We start from the raw sequence: 15117 nt of genomic DNA, 5'->3' as shown, positions 1-15117 counted from the left end.
GACTTTTCATAAGTTTCATTGTTTTAAAATTCTCTACAAACAATGCACCCCTTAATGCCTGCATTAGGGGTGACTGCTTCCATTCCTTGCTTTTAGAATGCAGTGCATACGTGGCAGCGAATACTAGAGTGGTGTTTGATTTTTATGATGGCCTTCATGTTGACACCAACAATACCTCAATGTGGTGGTAGTTAGAACAAGAGAAATTATAAAAAGAAAGCTCAGAAAAACTTGATGTTATAATGTTGGCTTTTGATATTTTGCATAGTTCTTTTTGTCCATTTTTATATCTTCTTTCCTAGGAATGTCCACAATGAATCAACAGAATTGTCACTATTGTAATTTAACTAAACCCAAATATATTGACTTAGATTTAGGTATTAGGTTCTATTGGTAAATTATTACACAAAACTCCACTGAGTGATCTCTACAGTACTCAAAGAGAAAAATAGAACAATCTCACAGACTTTGTTATAATGAGCAAGATCCTTAGATGCCCAGGGAACAGAACCATTCACAACAGAAGAGTAGAAAACTAAACATCTAAAAACTTGTATACTTAGGATTTTTGGAAATTTAAAACTCCATTTATTAGTAAATACTTATGTAACTAAAGTAGAACAAAAGAAATGCATCTTGAAACAATATTTGCATACTGTATTATTGTGTTTTCAAGCTTATTACAGTATATAAAAAGCAAGGTATGATTTTTCAAGTCCAAAGTGGTAAATATTGTTAGAATTTATCTGATCTGAGGGGTCTCTTAAAAGAACCACTTCTTGAACCCTGCCCCAAGTAACAACAAATTATAGGCAGATTATAGCTCCCCTCACTCCCCACAGTGTTCCAGGATTCAAATAGCTCTGATAAAAAGAGAAGAAAAAGAGGTTTATTTTAAAGCATTCCATAGGCCAGCAAGGAATTTTCAAAAATGTTTTAAGAGAATATATTTTATTTCTCTTGAAGCAACATAAATTTAACTTCACTCTTTGGCTATCTCTATACCCTAAAGAATACTCCTAGTTAGTATTGAATTTGCCATTTGAAAATATACATCCCAGTTTTTAATACTGATCTCTCTTCCTATGATTACTATTAATTCAGGATTGTATGAAAAAAAGCCACCCTAGACAGAATTTGAATGGAAATTGTGGAGCCATTCAGTAGAGAATTACAAGAAACATTAGTTTTAGATAAATTTCATCAGTTGTAACATAAACTGAAGAATTTAAGTGAAGGACTTAAGTGATTTTACCGTTGAAGAACCATGAAGAATATGCAAAAACAAACACTGTAGGCAGAATCGACAGGATTTATCTTTATAAAACAATACTTAACCATTTTGCTTAATTTTTCTCTCTGCTAAAATATCCCTGAATTTTTCTCCTGAAAAATCTTTAGCTAAAAGACTTCCATTCATAATTACAAACCAGCAGCTCTTAGACTGCCTTGAGAGGCTGAACTGATGTTATTCATTTTTGTTTGTGGCCTTCAGTGGTATTTCATTGTCCACCATGAAAAGGAGTAAGGAGTGAATCTGAATTTATAATTTTCATAATTTATAAGTATTATCAAAGTTTTGTTGTCACTTTCTAGCGTGATTATTTTTTTCTAGATCGGAAAAAGGGCAAAGTATTTGTATACTGAGGTGCCAGTCTTTTGAAATTCATATCCATCACCTGGGGGTTGGGCAGCATTTAAATTGTTCCATTCAAAGCCTGGAAGTAAGCCTGTCTGTTTCACTGGACATTTTCCCTAGGTGTCACTGGCTGTAAGACAACCAGAACATGATCAGAATGACCCAGGTTATAATCTTATTAATGGAGTACCTTAAATAATTATATTTTCTAAAACACCAAACAGCCATTTCTTTTAAAAGAAAGCAATGTATGAATCACTCCCTTGCATTTAAGATCAAAACCTTATTTTTCAAATGCAACTCTAATTATTTAATAAATTATTTGGTAGTGAAACTACTGTTTTTACTACATGTAAATAGTTTGTTGCTTTATCAAATAAATATATAAAAGCACTTTGAAAACTAAAGGATCATACATGTTTATGATAGAATTACAAGTAGGTTTTCCATGGAGTTGGTTGTCAAAATGTGGTAACTTTTTAGCACAAATGTGGTTGCTTATTTTATATATATCAAAAAACATTTTAAAACAAATTCTCAGAGTTTTAATTATATATGTTAGCAACAGTAGAAATAACTAGTCTCTGGGAAGTTTCATGTGAATTCAATTCTCACAAGAAAATATTTTAAAGACTTGGCTGAGTCTATTTTTATAGGCCTCAGAAGTGCTTCATTACTATTTCTTTGATTTACAAACAAAAACGTATGTTTTTACTGGGTTTTTAACCACCAGTTTTTGGCCATTTATTACTTATTTCTTTAGTAACAATTACATTTTTTTGTTATTGATGAATTCTGGCTAGAAAATAACTTTTCTGGGACTTCCCTGGTGGTGGAGTGGTTAAGAATCTGCCTGCCAATGCAGGGGACACGGGTTCAAGCCCTGGTCCGGAAAAATCCCACATGCCACAGAGTGACTGAGCCCGTGTGCCACAACTACTGATCCCGTGCGGCACAACTGCTGAGCCCACGCACCGCAACTACTGAAGCTGGCACGCCTAGAGCCCGTGCTCCGCAACAAGAGAAGCCACCGCAATGAGAAGCCTGCGCACCGCAATGAAGAGTGGCCCCCGCTCGCCACAACTAGAGAAAGCCTGAGCGCAGCAACAAAGACCCAACGCAGCCAAAAATTAAAAAGAAAAAAAAAAAGAAAGAAAATAACTTTCCTTAAAACTGAAAAGTCTAGTTTCTATTTGGTAAATACTTTAAGCTCAATTTTTCCCTTAGGGAAACTGTAAAAGTTAATTTTTTGGTACATATATAGGTATGTGATCAAATTAACAGCAAAGTCAGTCTTTGGCCTTTCATACTCTTAGCTACTATATACAAGAAGTATATTAGAATTAAATCTAACATTACCATGGCAGTCTCCTTTGTAAGTATTCTGAGGGAAGCTCATTTCCCTTAGTTCACAAGTATCTGCCAATGTTAAGGAATATTTTGTCTCAATTTAGATCAAAGCACCCATGACCTGTGCAGCCAAGTAATCAAAGAGAAGGCCAAGACTTTAAGTGTAATGGAACCTATAATCAGAAGTATTCTAGTGGATTGTGAACAAATAGGAAGAATACTAACATACACTTTTCCTGGGAGAGTTACTTTCATTGGTCCTCTTATAAGGTTTATTACAAAGTTCACTATCTCACTAATCACTGAGAAGGGAAACTAGATGTAAGGACCTGATTATGTGAGTTTAATTGGCCAGGCTACAGCAAACCAAAACACCCTTCAGAACCAGGCCAGTACCCCGGGGTTTAGTTCTTGTACGGGGAAAAATCTGTACCTCTTTCAAAGGGTGAGCTGATAATTAAAGTTACCTGTATTCTGAAGATATCACAAAAATGGCATCTATAGACAACTGATGGAAATTTTCTTTAGATATTTAATTTGTAGGCATTTTTCTGCTTTATGTTTTCTATTAACCTTTTATCATTGAGGCTAGAGCTGAGAACTAAAAGCCCTATCACTCAAGGAACTTACATTGATTGCAGTGATGAGTACTATGGAGAAAATAAAGCAGGGTAAGGTAATAGAGAATCAAGGATGCTTTTTTTTTTAGTTAGAAATGGTTTCTGAGTTAGGCAAACACACAAAGCTGTAAAAAACAGATGTGAGCTCACCAAATTAAAAATTGCTTTTCAATTGACCCAGTGCATGCATGCTCAAAAGGGGCAATTATCATAAATTGCATCTGAACACAGAAATCCCATCCAGCCAGTTTTTATGGGAGGGGAAGAGCACTGACTAATTTTGCTGAGCCACTGGAAACTACTCTAGATCTACTGTTTTGATCTATACAGTTGCTTAGAACTTATTTTAAGTTTAGGATCACATTCCACTTAAAAATTTTTTGAGATATAATCCACATAACAAAAAATTTACCATCTTAAAGTGCACAGTTCAGTAGTTTTTAGTATATTCACTGTGTTGTGCAATCTTACTAATTCCAGAACATTTTCATCATGCCAAAAAAACCTCTGTTTTAATTAGTAATCAGTCCCAATTTTCATTTTCTCCCATCCCCTGGCAACCACTAATCTCTCTGTCTCTGTGGAATTGCCTGTTTTTGACATTTCATACATCCTTTAGTGTATGGCTTTTTTCCTTAGGATAATGTTTCCAAGATTCATTCATGTAGCCTGTAAGAGTATTTCATTCCTTTGTATGACTGAATAATAATCCATTATGTGGATATACCACATTTTGTTTATCCTTTCATGAGTTGATGGACATTTGGATTATTTCTATAATTTGGCTCTTATGAATAACCATGCTATAGAATGCTATAAACATCTGTGTACAAGCTTTTGTGTGAATATGTTTTCAGTTCTCTTGGGTATACGCCTAAGAGTGGAATTTCTGATTCATATGGTAAATCTACGTTTAACTTTTGGAGAGATTGCTGAACTGTTTTCCATAGCAGCTGCACCATTTTACATTCCCACCAGCAGTGTATGAGGGTTCCAATTACTTTACATCCTTGCCAACGCTTGTTATTGTCTTTTTTTATTATACCCATCCTAGTCGATGTGAAGTGGTATATCACTGTGTTTTGAGTTACATTTTCCTAATGACTAATGATACTGAATATTTTTTTCATGTGTTTATTGGCCACTTGTTTATCTTCTCTGGAGAAATGTCTGTTCAAATCCTTTGCCCCTTTAAAATTGAGCTATTTGTGTTTTCAATGTTGAATTGTAAGAGTTCTTTATATTTGCTAGATACAAGTCCCTTATCAGATATGATTTGCAAATATTTTCTCCCATTCTGTGTTGTCTTTTTACTTTTTTGATGGTGTCCTTTGCATTGTAGAAGTTTTTGCTTTTGATGAAATCCAGTTTATCTTTTTTTCTTTTGGTTGTTTTTGCTTTAGTTGTCATATCTAAGAAACCATTGCCTACTCCAATATCATACAGATTTACACCTGTCTTTCCTTCTAAGAGTTTTATTGTTGGGACTTCCCTGGTGGCACAGTGGTTAAGAATCCACCTGCCAATGCAGGGAACATGGGTTCGAGCCCTGGTCCGGGAAGATCCTACATGCAGCGGAGCAACTAAGCCCATGCGCCAGAACTACTGAGCCTGCACTCTAGAGCCTGTGAGCCACACTACTGGGCCTGCATGCTGCAACTACTGAAGCCCATGTGCCTAGAGCCCATGCTCCACAACAAGAGAAGCCACCACAATGAGAAGCCCGCGCACCACAACGAAGAGTAGGCCCTGCTTGCCGCAACTAGAGAAAGCCTGCGCATAGCAACAAAGACCAAAGCAGCCAAAAATAAATAAATAAATAAAAAGAGTTTTATTATTTTAGTTCTTTCATTTATGTCTAGGGTCCATTTTGAATTAATTTTTGTATGCGGTGTGAGGTAGAGGTTCAACTTCATTCTTTTGCGTGTGTATATCAAGTTGTCTCAGCACCATTTACTGAAAAAAACTATCTTTTCCTTACTGAGGTGTCTTGGCACCCTTGTTGAAAGCTAATTGACCATAGATGTTTGAGTTTGTTTATGGACTCTTGATTCTATTCCATTGGCTTATATCTTATGCTAATGCCACAGTTGATTACTGTAGCTATGTAGTAAATTTTCAAGTTGGGAAGTGTCAGTTTACCAGCTTTATCTTTTTTCAATATTGTTTTGGCTATTTGGGGTCCCTTGAGTTTGATTATGAATGTTAGGAACAGCTTACCCATTTCTGCAAAAAAGTCTGTTGGAATTTTGATAGGAATTACATTGAATATATATCTATATTTGGGGAGTATTGCCATCTTAATAATATTAAGTTTTCCAGTCCATAAACATGGGCTGTCTTTTATTTATTTATATCTTTAATTTCTTTTAACCATCTTTTGTAGTTTTCAGTGTACAAGTCTTATGCTTCTTTGGCTAAATTTATTCCTGAATATTTCTTTTCTTTTGATGCTATTGTAAATGGACTTGTTCTATTAATTTCATTTTCAGATTGTTCATTGCTAGTGTATAGAAATACAACTAATTTTTGTATATTGATCACAATTTGTGATGGATAGTAAATTTGGGTTAGAAACACACCACACAATGAATCAAGGAACTTAGGTAATGTTTACCCATACAAACTGACTGAACGAGCAGAAATCCACCTTTTTTTTTTTTTTTAAAATTGGCCGCGCTGCACGGCTTGCAGGATCTTAGTTCCCTAACCAGAGATTGAACCTGTGCCCCCCTGCAGTGGGAGCTCGGAGTTCTAACCACTGGACTGCTAAAGAATTCCCAGAAATCCAACTTTTTTTTGTTGATGATGATCATAACTTTTTAGCTGATTATTTTAAGATTATTCCTTCAAGAATTATTTCTGTTTTTCTTATTGCTAGGTGAAGGATGGTAAGAGCATAGAGCACCACTAGGTAATTTGGCCTTTGTAGTCTATAGTCTCAGGTCTTTCACATGTATTTTTCCTATTTAAGTAAAACACAAATGGAACAATCCTCAGCACCCTGTCTCTCTGTATCATGAGGATACTTTCTGCATATTCCTCAATGCTGTATATTTTAAAGATTAATGGTGATGCAGAGAAAGCTAATTTATTCAACCAATTTCTATGTGCTAGGTGTTATGCTAAAAAAAAAACATAATTTAATAAATCACAGACCCATCCACCAAGAAGCACACAGTCTGTTGAATAAAGACAGACAGTAACATTTTGACCATTTGAACGCATACAAGGAGCCTGGCACTCTAGTGACATACAAGTGAGTAAAAGGCCAGGTTTCTGTTTTAATGGGACTCACAATATAAAGGAGAATATAATGGCTCTGGTAAAAATATAGAGGGCACTATGGGAGTATGGAGGAAGGGCTTTTAACTTTCAAGGGTAAGGGAAGGTGCCCCTTGTGTCTTAATGGATAAGTTGGGTTTTAGAAGGTATAAGCATAAGAGGAATAGCATTTTAGATCAGGAAACCCCATTGCAAAGGCTAAGAAAGGGGAGACAACACCATATACTCAGGGAACAGCAAGCAGTTTAGTAATGGTCCTAGTACATTGGGGACTCCAAATAAGGATCTGCTGAGTGACTGAATTAGTGCTGGGTGTAAGGGATGGCTGAAGTTGAGGATAGGAAGGTAGCTTAGATCACAAAAGGACCACACTAAAGAATCGAAAGGCTATGGAAAGGCTGCTGCATTTATTCTGTACAATTTACACAGCAATTGGACTGTTTTACTTTTGCTGCCCGAAATCCTTTCTCTTTAGACATAGTACAGATGATGTACAAAATACCAGAAGAGAATTTAAAACCCATTAAGTAGAACTAATTATTTACAAATAATTCATAGGTGATATCTGTGTCTATATCTATGCATAACGTCGATTTTAATCACTGCAAGGCTCCTGAGGAAAATCCTTTTTTTTTTTGGGGGGGGGGGTCTAGTGTGAGAGGGTATTTTAAAAATTAATTATTTTTGAAAGTACAAAATAGCCTTTCATAAAACAATTCCATATTCACGTAGGTCATTTTTCAAATTCAAGTTAGTGATGTTTGACTTCATATAAATAGTACACTATAAATAACACCATAGTAAGGGCAAGGGAAGGAGGTAGCTGAGTCAAAATACTAGCAAAGCCATATTGACATTTCTATTTTGTAGTGGGCAGTGTGAAGGTAGAATGAAAAAGTTTAGCTTATTTGATTCATCCAATTCTCTTGAAAAAGATATTTTAAAATTAATTATTAATCAGGAATAGTTTTACTTACAATCTTAATATTACTGCGGGATGATTAATGATCAGTCTATTAAATTGACTGAATTAAGAACAATAATACTGGGCTTCCGTGGTGGCGCAGTGGTTGAGAATCTGCCTGCCAGTGCAGGGGACACGGGTTTGAGCCCTGGTCTGAGAAGATCCCACATGCCGCGGAGCAACTGGAGCCCGAGAGCCACAACTACTGAGCCTGCGCGTCTGGAGCCTGTGCTCCGCAACAGGAGAGGCCGCAACAGTAAGAGGCCCACGCACCGCGATGAAGAGTGGCCCCCGCTCGCTGCAACTAGAGAAAGCCCTTGCACAGAAACGAAGACCCAACGCAGCTAAATAAATAAATAAAATAAATTTATAAAAAACACACAAAAAACAAGAAAACAATAATACTACAACATTTCCCTCTTCTCATTTGGCATTAATTTTTTCTTAAGTGTAAGAAAAAAATTTTTTCTTACATTTTTTCTTGTCATTTTTTTCAAAGTGACAGCATATATGGTTTGAGTCAAATAATTACAAGGCTCGTAACAATAAACAGAAGGCCCTGCTCCATTGGTCGTCTGCTTGCCTGCTTCTCAGAGGAAAACTGCTGTTCTACTATTTAACTCCACGTTTCTAAAAAGCACATTTCTTTTTTCTTTTTTTTTTAATGAATAGTAATCTTTTATTTATTTATTCATATTTGTTTTTGGCTGTATTGGGTCTTTGTTTCTGTGCGAGGGCTTTCTCTAGTTGTGGCAAGTGGGGGCCCACTCTTCATTGCGGTGTGTGGGCCTCTCACTATCGCGGTCTCTCTCGTTGCGGAGCACAGGCTCCAGACGCGCAGGCTCAGTAATTGTGGCTCACGGGCCTAGTTGCTCCGCGGCATATGGGGTCTTCCCAGACCAGGGCTCGAACCCGTGTGCCCTGGATTAGCAGGCAGATTCTCAACTACTGTGCCACCAGGGAAGCCCTAAAGAGCACATTTCTATTGCCATGGCTTAGTTATTCCGTTTTAGCCATTTTATGCCATTTACTAATTTCCCAATATGCTTATATCCCATTGTTCAGTGTTTATATATTTTAATCTCTATTTTATATATTGTCCACAGCATCCCATGTTATATCAGTCAGGAGAGGTTAATTATGCTGCATTAACAAATTACCACAAAAACCTCAGTGGCCTACAACAATAAAGGGTTATTTCTCATTTACAGAGCATGTTGGCGGCAGGCCAGCTGCAGTTCGCTCTACGGTGTCTGCATTCGGGACTCAGATGGCCAGAGGCAGCCTCTAACAAGTGCCCACCTTGTGGCAGGCTCAGAGACACGGCTCTAAAGCTTCTGCCTGTGCCTCTATTTCCCTGGCCACCGTAATTCACCCTGCCGGGTCTGACATCAATGGGGCAGGGAAGTATAATTCTCCTCCAGGAAGGTAACATCAAGTATTAAACAATCATATAGCCCACCACAATTATTTTGTTTTCCCTGGAATTTATAGCCCCCTCTTCCTTGGGTTGCTTAGTTTTCTCTATATCCTATCACCATTTCATCTCTATATGTTCCACCAGAGCTGTGAAATTTCTCTCATAAGGTTCAAACACAGTAGGTAATCGATCAATTCTGTGGCTTTTATAGTTGTTGTTTTGTTTTTTCCTTGGAGACATCCCTTCTGGAGCCCTCCATCCTCCTGTGTCAGAGTAGACTGTTTGCTCTCCAGGCCTGCTACACAGTCGTCATCCTGGAACTTCCCTTCACCTTTATCTCAGGAATTCTCCCTATTTTCTCTTTTGTTGGAGCTCCTGTTTACCAGGTAGGTCCTATGTGTTTCTGTTTCTTGGTTTACACCCTTATTTTGATGAGGCATCTCCCTCTAGTAGATTCCTGAGCATATGTGAGTTAAAATTTTTTACTTTGACATCTTTTTCTGCTCCCTCCATTGTCTCTGTTTCTTTTCTTCTTTTCTTTTTTTCGCGGTACGCGGGCCTCTCACTGTTGTGTCCTCTCCCGTTGCGGAGCACAGGCTCCAGATGCGCAGGCTCAGCGGCCATGGCTCACGGGCCCAGCCGCTCCGCGGTATGTGGGATCTTCCCAGACGGGGGCACGAACCCGTGTCCCCTGCATCGGCAGGCGGACTCTCAACCACTGCACCACCAGGGAAGCCCCTCTTTTCTTTTTCTCTTCTTCTTCTTTCTTTCCTTCCTTCCTTCTTTCCCTCCCTCTCTCTCTGACTTTTTCTTTTTTTCTTTCTTTACCCTGTTTGTTCATTTCAGGCTCTTTCATGTAAGGAGGTTTCTTCAAATATCTGGAGATCCTGGACTATTCACTATTGACTAACAGTGGATGAGAGCTTCTGTTGGTAGGAACAGGACTTGTCTACTGTTGGTCTTCATTGTAAAGAGATAGGTGACAAGCCACATTCTCCATTACAGAACCCCCAGTTGTCAATATTTGTAGGCCTTTACTCTTGGACCAGCTGGTTTTCCACCCAGAGGAAGCTTCTAGTTCCCTGACATGATCCTAGCATTCTAGAATCTGAATTCGGGAATGAAGCTGGGGTGGGGGGGATATGTCTCATAACTCAACATGCATAACTTCATTTAATTCTGCTTTTCTATGGAGTGAGTCATCCCTGTCCTTAGCTCTGCCTGGGGTCCAGAGGAGCTCTGCGTCAAACTGTCCAGAAAGTAAACTTCCTGTCTGCTGAGTTAAGGCAGGAGGGAATGGGTTAGGGACTGGGGGAAGGAAGGATCCCACTGTTCATCATAAAGTCTTCATAATAAATTCTCATTCTCAGTCCCACTCTACTTCTGCTTTCAGAGGTGCAGCAGCTCTAGCTTCAGACCCTTTCCAGGGTCTAGGATGTGAAAAGGTTCACTCTGGCTGGGTCAACCTCCTCCCAGAAGCTTAGATATTAAATTTCTTAGTTTGGGTAAGTTAGTTGTCACTCATCCATCTCCTTCCATGTTCCTAATTTTGTTGACATCCTTCTTCAGCAGGGATCTTTTTTCCTGTTTGCATTGTCTTTATGGGTTTATACCTTTTTTATCCCTTCACTCTCATTTTAATGAGGTATCTGGAGTGAGTAGGGAAAAACATGTGATCAATGCACCGTGTTTAACCAGAAGTCTCCTTACCATTAACACGAATAGATGTAACGAACATGTTTTCTAAGTGGGAAAAGTCCAACTATAGTTATAGGCAATTCTATAAGAATTAGATATAGATTAGTACAATAATATACCTAAATTTTATTGAGTGCTTATATGTGCTAAAAAGTCTTTTAAATGCTTATATGTATTATATATATTAATATTTTATCCTCACAATAATCCCATGAGATGGATGCTGTGATTCAACACCTAGCAGTCTGACTCCAGACCACCTATGCTATATAATGGGGTACTTCATGTTTTAAACTACAGGTAATCTTGTTATTTTCAACTTGTCAGGCCTCTAATCAATCCCTATTTATTGTTAGCTTAAGCTATAGCTGAGGTTTTTCACAGAGAATTTTAACATTTACAGCACATTATTTGATGTGGCAAGGCTAGTATCACTTTTGATGTGTCTATTTGAAGATACATGTTGGAGGTAGAAGGAGTAGTTTATGACCAATTTTAAAGCATAGTCATTTAAACTGGGAACCCTAGCATGTGTTTGTTTTATAATACAGACAGATGGGCATTTCCTCTTAAAGAAAGCAGTCACCATCTGTAATCTGAGAGGTCAAAGAGAAGCAATTAGAAATCTCACATTAGTAACAAAACTTTAAAGTGCCTGAAACATGCAAGAGTTTAACATCTTAAATCACCGATGGCCTTGAACACCTTAATTCAGAGCATTAAGCCCCTCATTCTTTGAAGATTTTAGGACCAGGCTCATTATCACTCTCTTCAAAGCTACTCACTACTCCAACACCATTGTCACATCTGCAGATAATTCTTTGCAAGATATAGATATAGATATAGACATAGATATATTTCAAATTCTTACTGCCTCTCAGTTCCTTGACCATCTCTCTTGGAACGATCTTTGCCCTCTGCTATCGCATCTACCCACTTTTATGGTCATTCCCTACACCTTGACATTACTGACATTACTTCTAATTTTAATTTCAAGCCTACTACTCTCCAACCCCTCTCTTCTCTTTTCAGGTCATTCTCTATGGTACCTAAACTCCAGCAATTCTTCAACCTGATCAGAAACACCATTCCATTCACGCTCCCATCTTTTCACAGTTCCCCACCCCTCTCAAAGCCTTATTTCTTACCACATCTGAAATTATAATGCCTCCTTTGCATCTACCCTCAACTACCCTTTGCCAATCTCTCCCCATCCTACTTGCCCAGCCAAATCTCAGTCCTGGGTAATCCAAAACTGCCTACTCAGTGCTTGCGCATCGCATGAGCAACTAAATCTGTCTGGAGAAAAATGCACAACCATAATGACTGGTCTCACTATAAATTCATGGCCACTCACTCAGGTGGGCGTTATTAGTGCCTGGAAACCTTACCATGTTTCCCTCATCAATTCCCTCTCCCACACTGACAGACTAGTATTTCATCTCTCTTCTTCTCTCCCTCCCCTGCTAACTCCCCCCTCATTACTTTCAGTTAATAACTACATGAGCCACAGTAGGCTAAACTGTTATAACAAACAAAAATGTTATGGCTCCCACTCAATAGAAATTTATACCTTGCTCACAAAATAATCCAGAGTGGGTGTTCCAGGTCAATGGGCAGCTCTCCTTCATCCCTGCACGTTCTTTCTTGTGGTTCTGCCAACTCCAGGGACTTGTAGTCATCTGCATAATCCAGCTGGCAGGAAGGAAAAATGCATGAAGGAGGCACACTAGCCTGGCAGTGGCCGACATCATCTCTGCTCACATTCCAGTAGCAATAACTTCACATTTGACCATACCCAACTGAAAGAAAGGCTGAAAAAAATAGTCTCTGTGGTCAGGAAGAAAGAGAGAATACATTGTGATGGACAATTAGCAGTCTCCCAAAATGATCTTGTTTCTTATTTCACTGAGAAGATAGAAGCAACTAGAAAAGAACTTCTACTTTGTCCCACTATGAAATCCACAAGCCTACTTTAATATGTCCCATATATGTGGGGACTGGAGGGATTATATTTCTAGGCTGTCCCCAATCACAAAGGGGCAGTTTCCAAGCTTTCAGTTAGAACAACATGGTCATAATGACCACACCACCTAATCACAAAGTTCAAACATAACTTCTTTCCTTGCACTTTTTGACCTCTGTGGTTTTGGATATTGTGATCAACTCTCCTTCCTGCCCCTGTCTTTGTGAAACTCCAATGTATCTTGCTTTGGTGATTCTGTGTTTCTCTGGTTCTCCTCCCACTTCCTCCTCTCTTTCTTTGCTGGCTTCTCTATCTAGGTTAGATCCCTTCTTTATTTGTTGGCTTTTCTCATCTAGGTCTGAGCTTCTTAAACTTTAATGTGATACAAATCACTTGGGGTTCTTGTTAAACTGAAGACCTGATTCAGCAGGTCTGGGGTGGGGAGGGCTGAGATTCCACCTTTCCAACAAACCCCCTGGTGATGCTGGGCCAGTGTGGCTGGGCCACTGACCATGCTTTGAGTAGCAAGGTTCTAAAGAAGATGTTCCCCAAGATTCTGCCCTTTGTTTTCTTTTTTTCTCTCACAGTGATATCACTGCTAGGCTGATAACTTCCCAATCTATTTTCTAGTTCAACCTTCTTACCCTTACTTCAAAACCTTTACATCTAACTTCTCAGTGTCCACCTCTATCTGGCTGTCTCAACAATCTTTCAAACCCTTAAAATGTCCAAGTCTAAATTTATCTCTCAAGAAGTTCCTATTCCTATCTCTAATTGTCTTTTTTCTATCTCCTATAATTATCTCCAAACTCAAAACCTCCATTACCTTTTATTTTTCTCTTCCTCCTTCATGTATGTTCTCAAGCAATCCCCTCTTACTGGAAAACCAATTAATCAAATGCCAAATTCTGTAGATTCTGCTTCCACATCATCTTTTAGCCAAGCTCTTTTAAATTCCTCCTGCCTTACCTTTAGTTCAGATTTATCATTACCTTTTACCTGGCCTATGGCAAGTCTATCTGACCATTTTCCCACCTCTCATTTCTGTATCCATTCACAGAGAGATCAAAGAAAAGCAAGGTTTTTAAACCCCCAAACTTTTAAACCACAAAAACTAAGTAATGATTTGAATACAAATTCTTCCACTTGGCATCCCAGGCCCCATTCTCCTCTGTGTCTGCCACTTCTCAACATGCCCTAGAGCCTTACCATTTGCTTTTCCTGAACACAACTTCCATTGATTCACTTTCATATATGTTCTCATGCTGTCTCTTCTTGCTGTAAAACCATCCCCATCTCCTTCAAGGTCAATCCCAAATGGCTTCTCCTCCTTACTGCCTTTCTTTCCTGATTCCCCAGACAGGTCTGAGCAGTTCTCTGATATTCTGCAGTACTCTGTATTTTTCACATGGCATCTGTCATGGTTTGTCTTTTAACTGTTTTATCCTTGTTTTATTTCTTATTTTGAAGGCAAGGATAACAGCTTTAACTCCCCTCTGTAACCCTGCAGCGTCTTACCTATGGGGGCGTCTACTATTAGTTGAAACAAAGTGATTTAGGAAGATAATGTGACACAACGGTAAGCAGCACAGAATTTGAAGTCAGGACAGCTGTGTTCCGGCTGTGCCGTTTATTAGATGTGAGGCTTTGGGTAAGTCACTTAACTTGGCTTGCAAAATGAGAATCCTACTACCTGATGGAGCACGAAGGGAGGTAACGTGAAAGTGCGGTAACTCTACAGAGAACTGAGCAATGTTCATTATTTTCCTTACAGAGAAATGATGCAGTCTTTCTATTCAAATCTTGTTTGCAGGACCAACCCTACTTCACTAACTGGAGGTCGAGCCCGGAGGGGCTGGGAATTCGGGCCCCCACGTTCCACTGGCCCTTTTCCACTGCAGGGCTCTCTAACTGCTCTCCGCGATTCAGGTGAAGCCGCCGAACTGCGGAGAAATAGCCTGGAGTCCTATTCTCTCGGGAGGCCTCCGTCCTTCCACCTACCCCGGGTAAGCCCTTCTCTTCCCGGTAACCCCGAAGACCGCGGCGCCGCCGCCTACGTGAGACGTTTGGACCCTGCCCGGCCCCCGTAGCTCCCCTTCTCCAGCAGGTGGGTCTGGTCCTTTCCCCCAACTCCGGGCGCTCACGTCACCCGCGAACCCCTACCCACGCGACAGC

Source organism: Leucopleurus acutus (genome assembly GCF_964270905.1).
Source record: "Leucopleurus acutus genome assembly, chromosome: 7".
NCBI lineage: Eukaryota > Metazoa > Chordata > Mammalia > Artiodactyla > Delphinidae > Leucopleurus > Leucopleurus acutus.
This window is presented reverse-complemented; position numbering follows the sequence as displayed.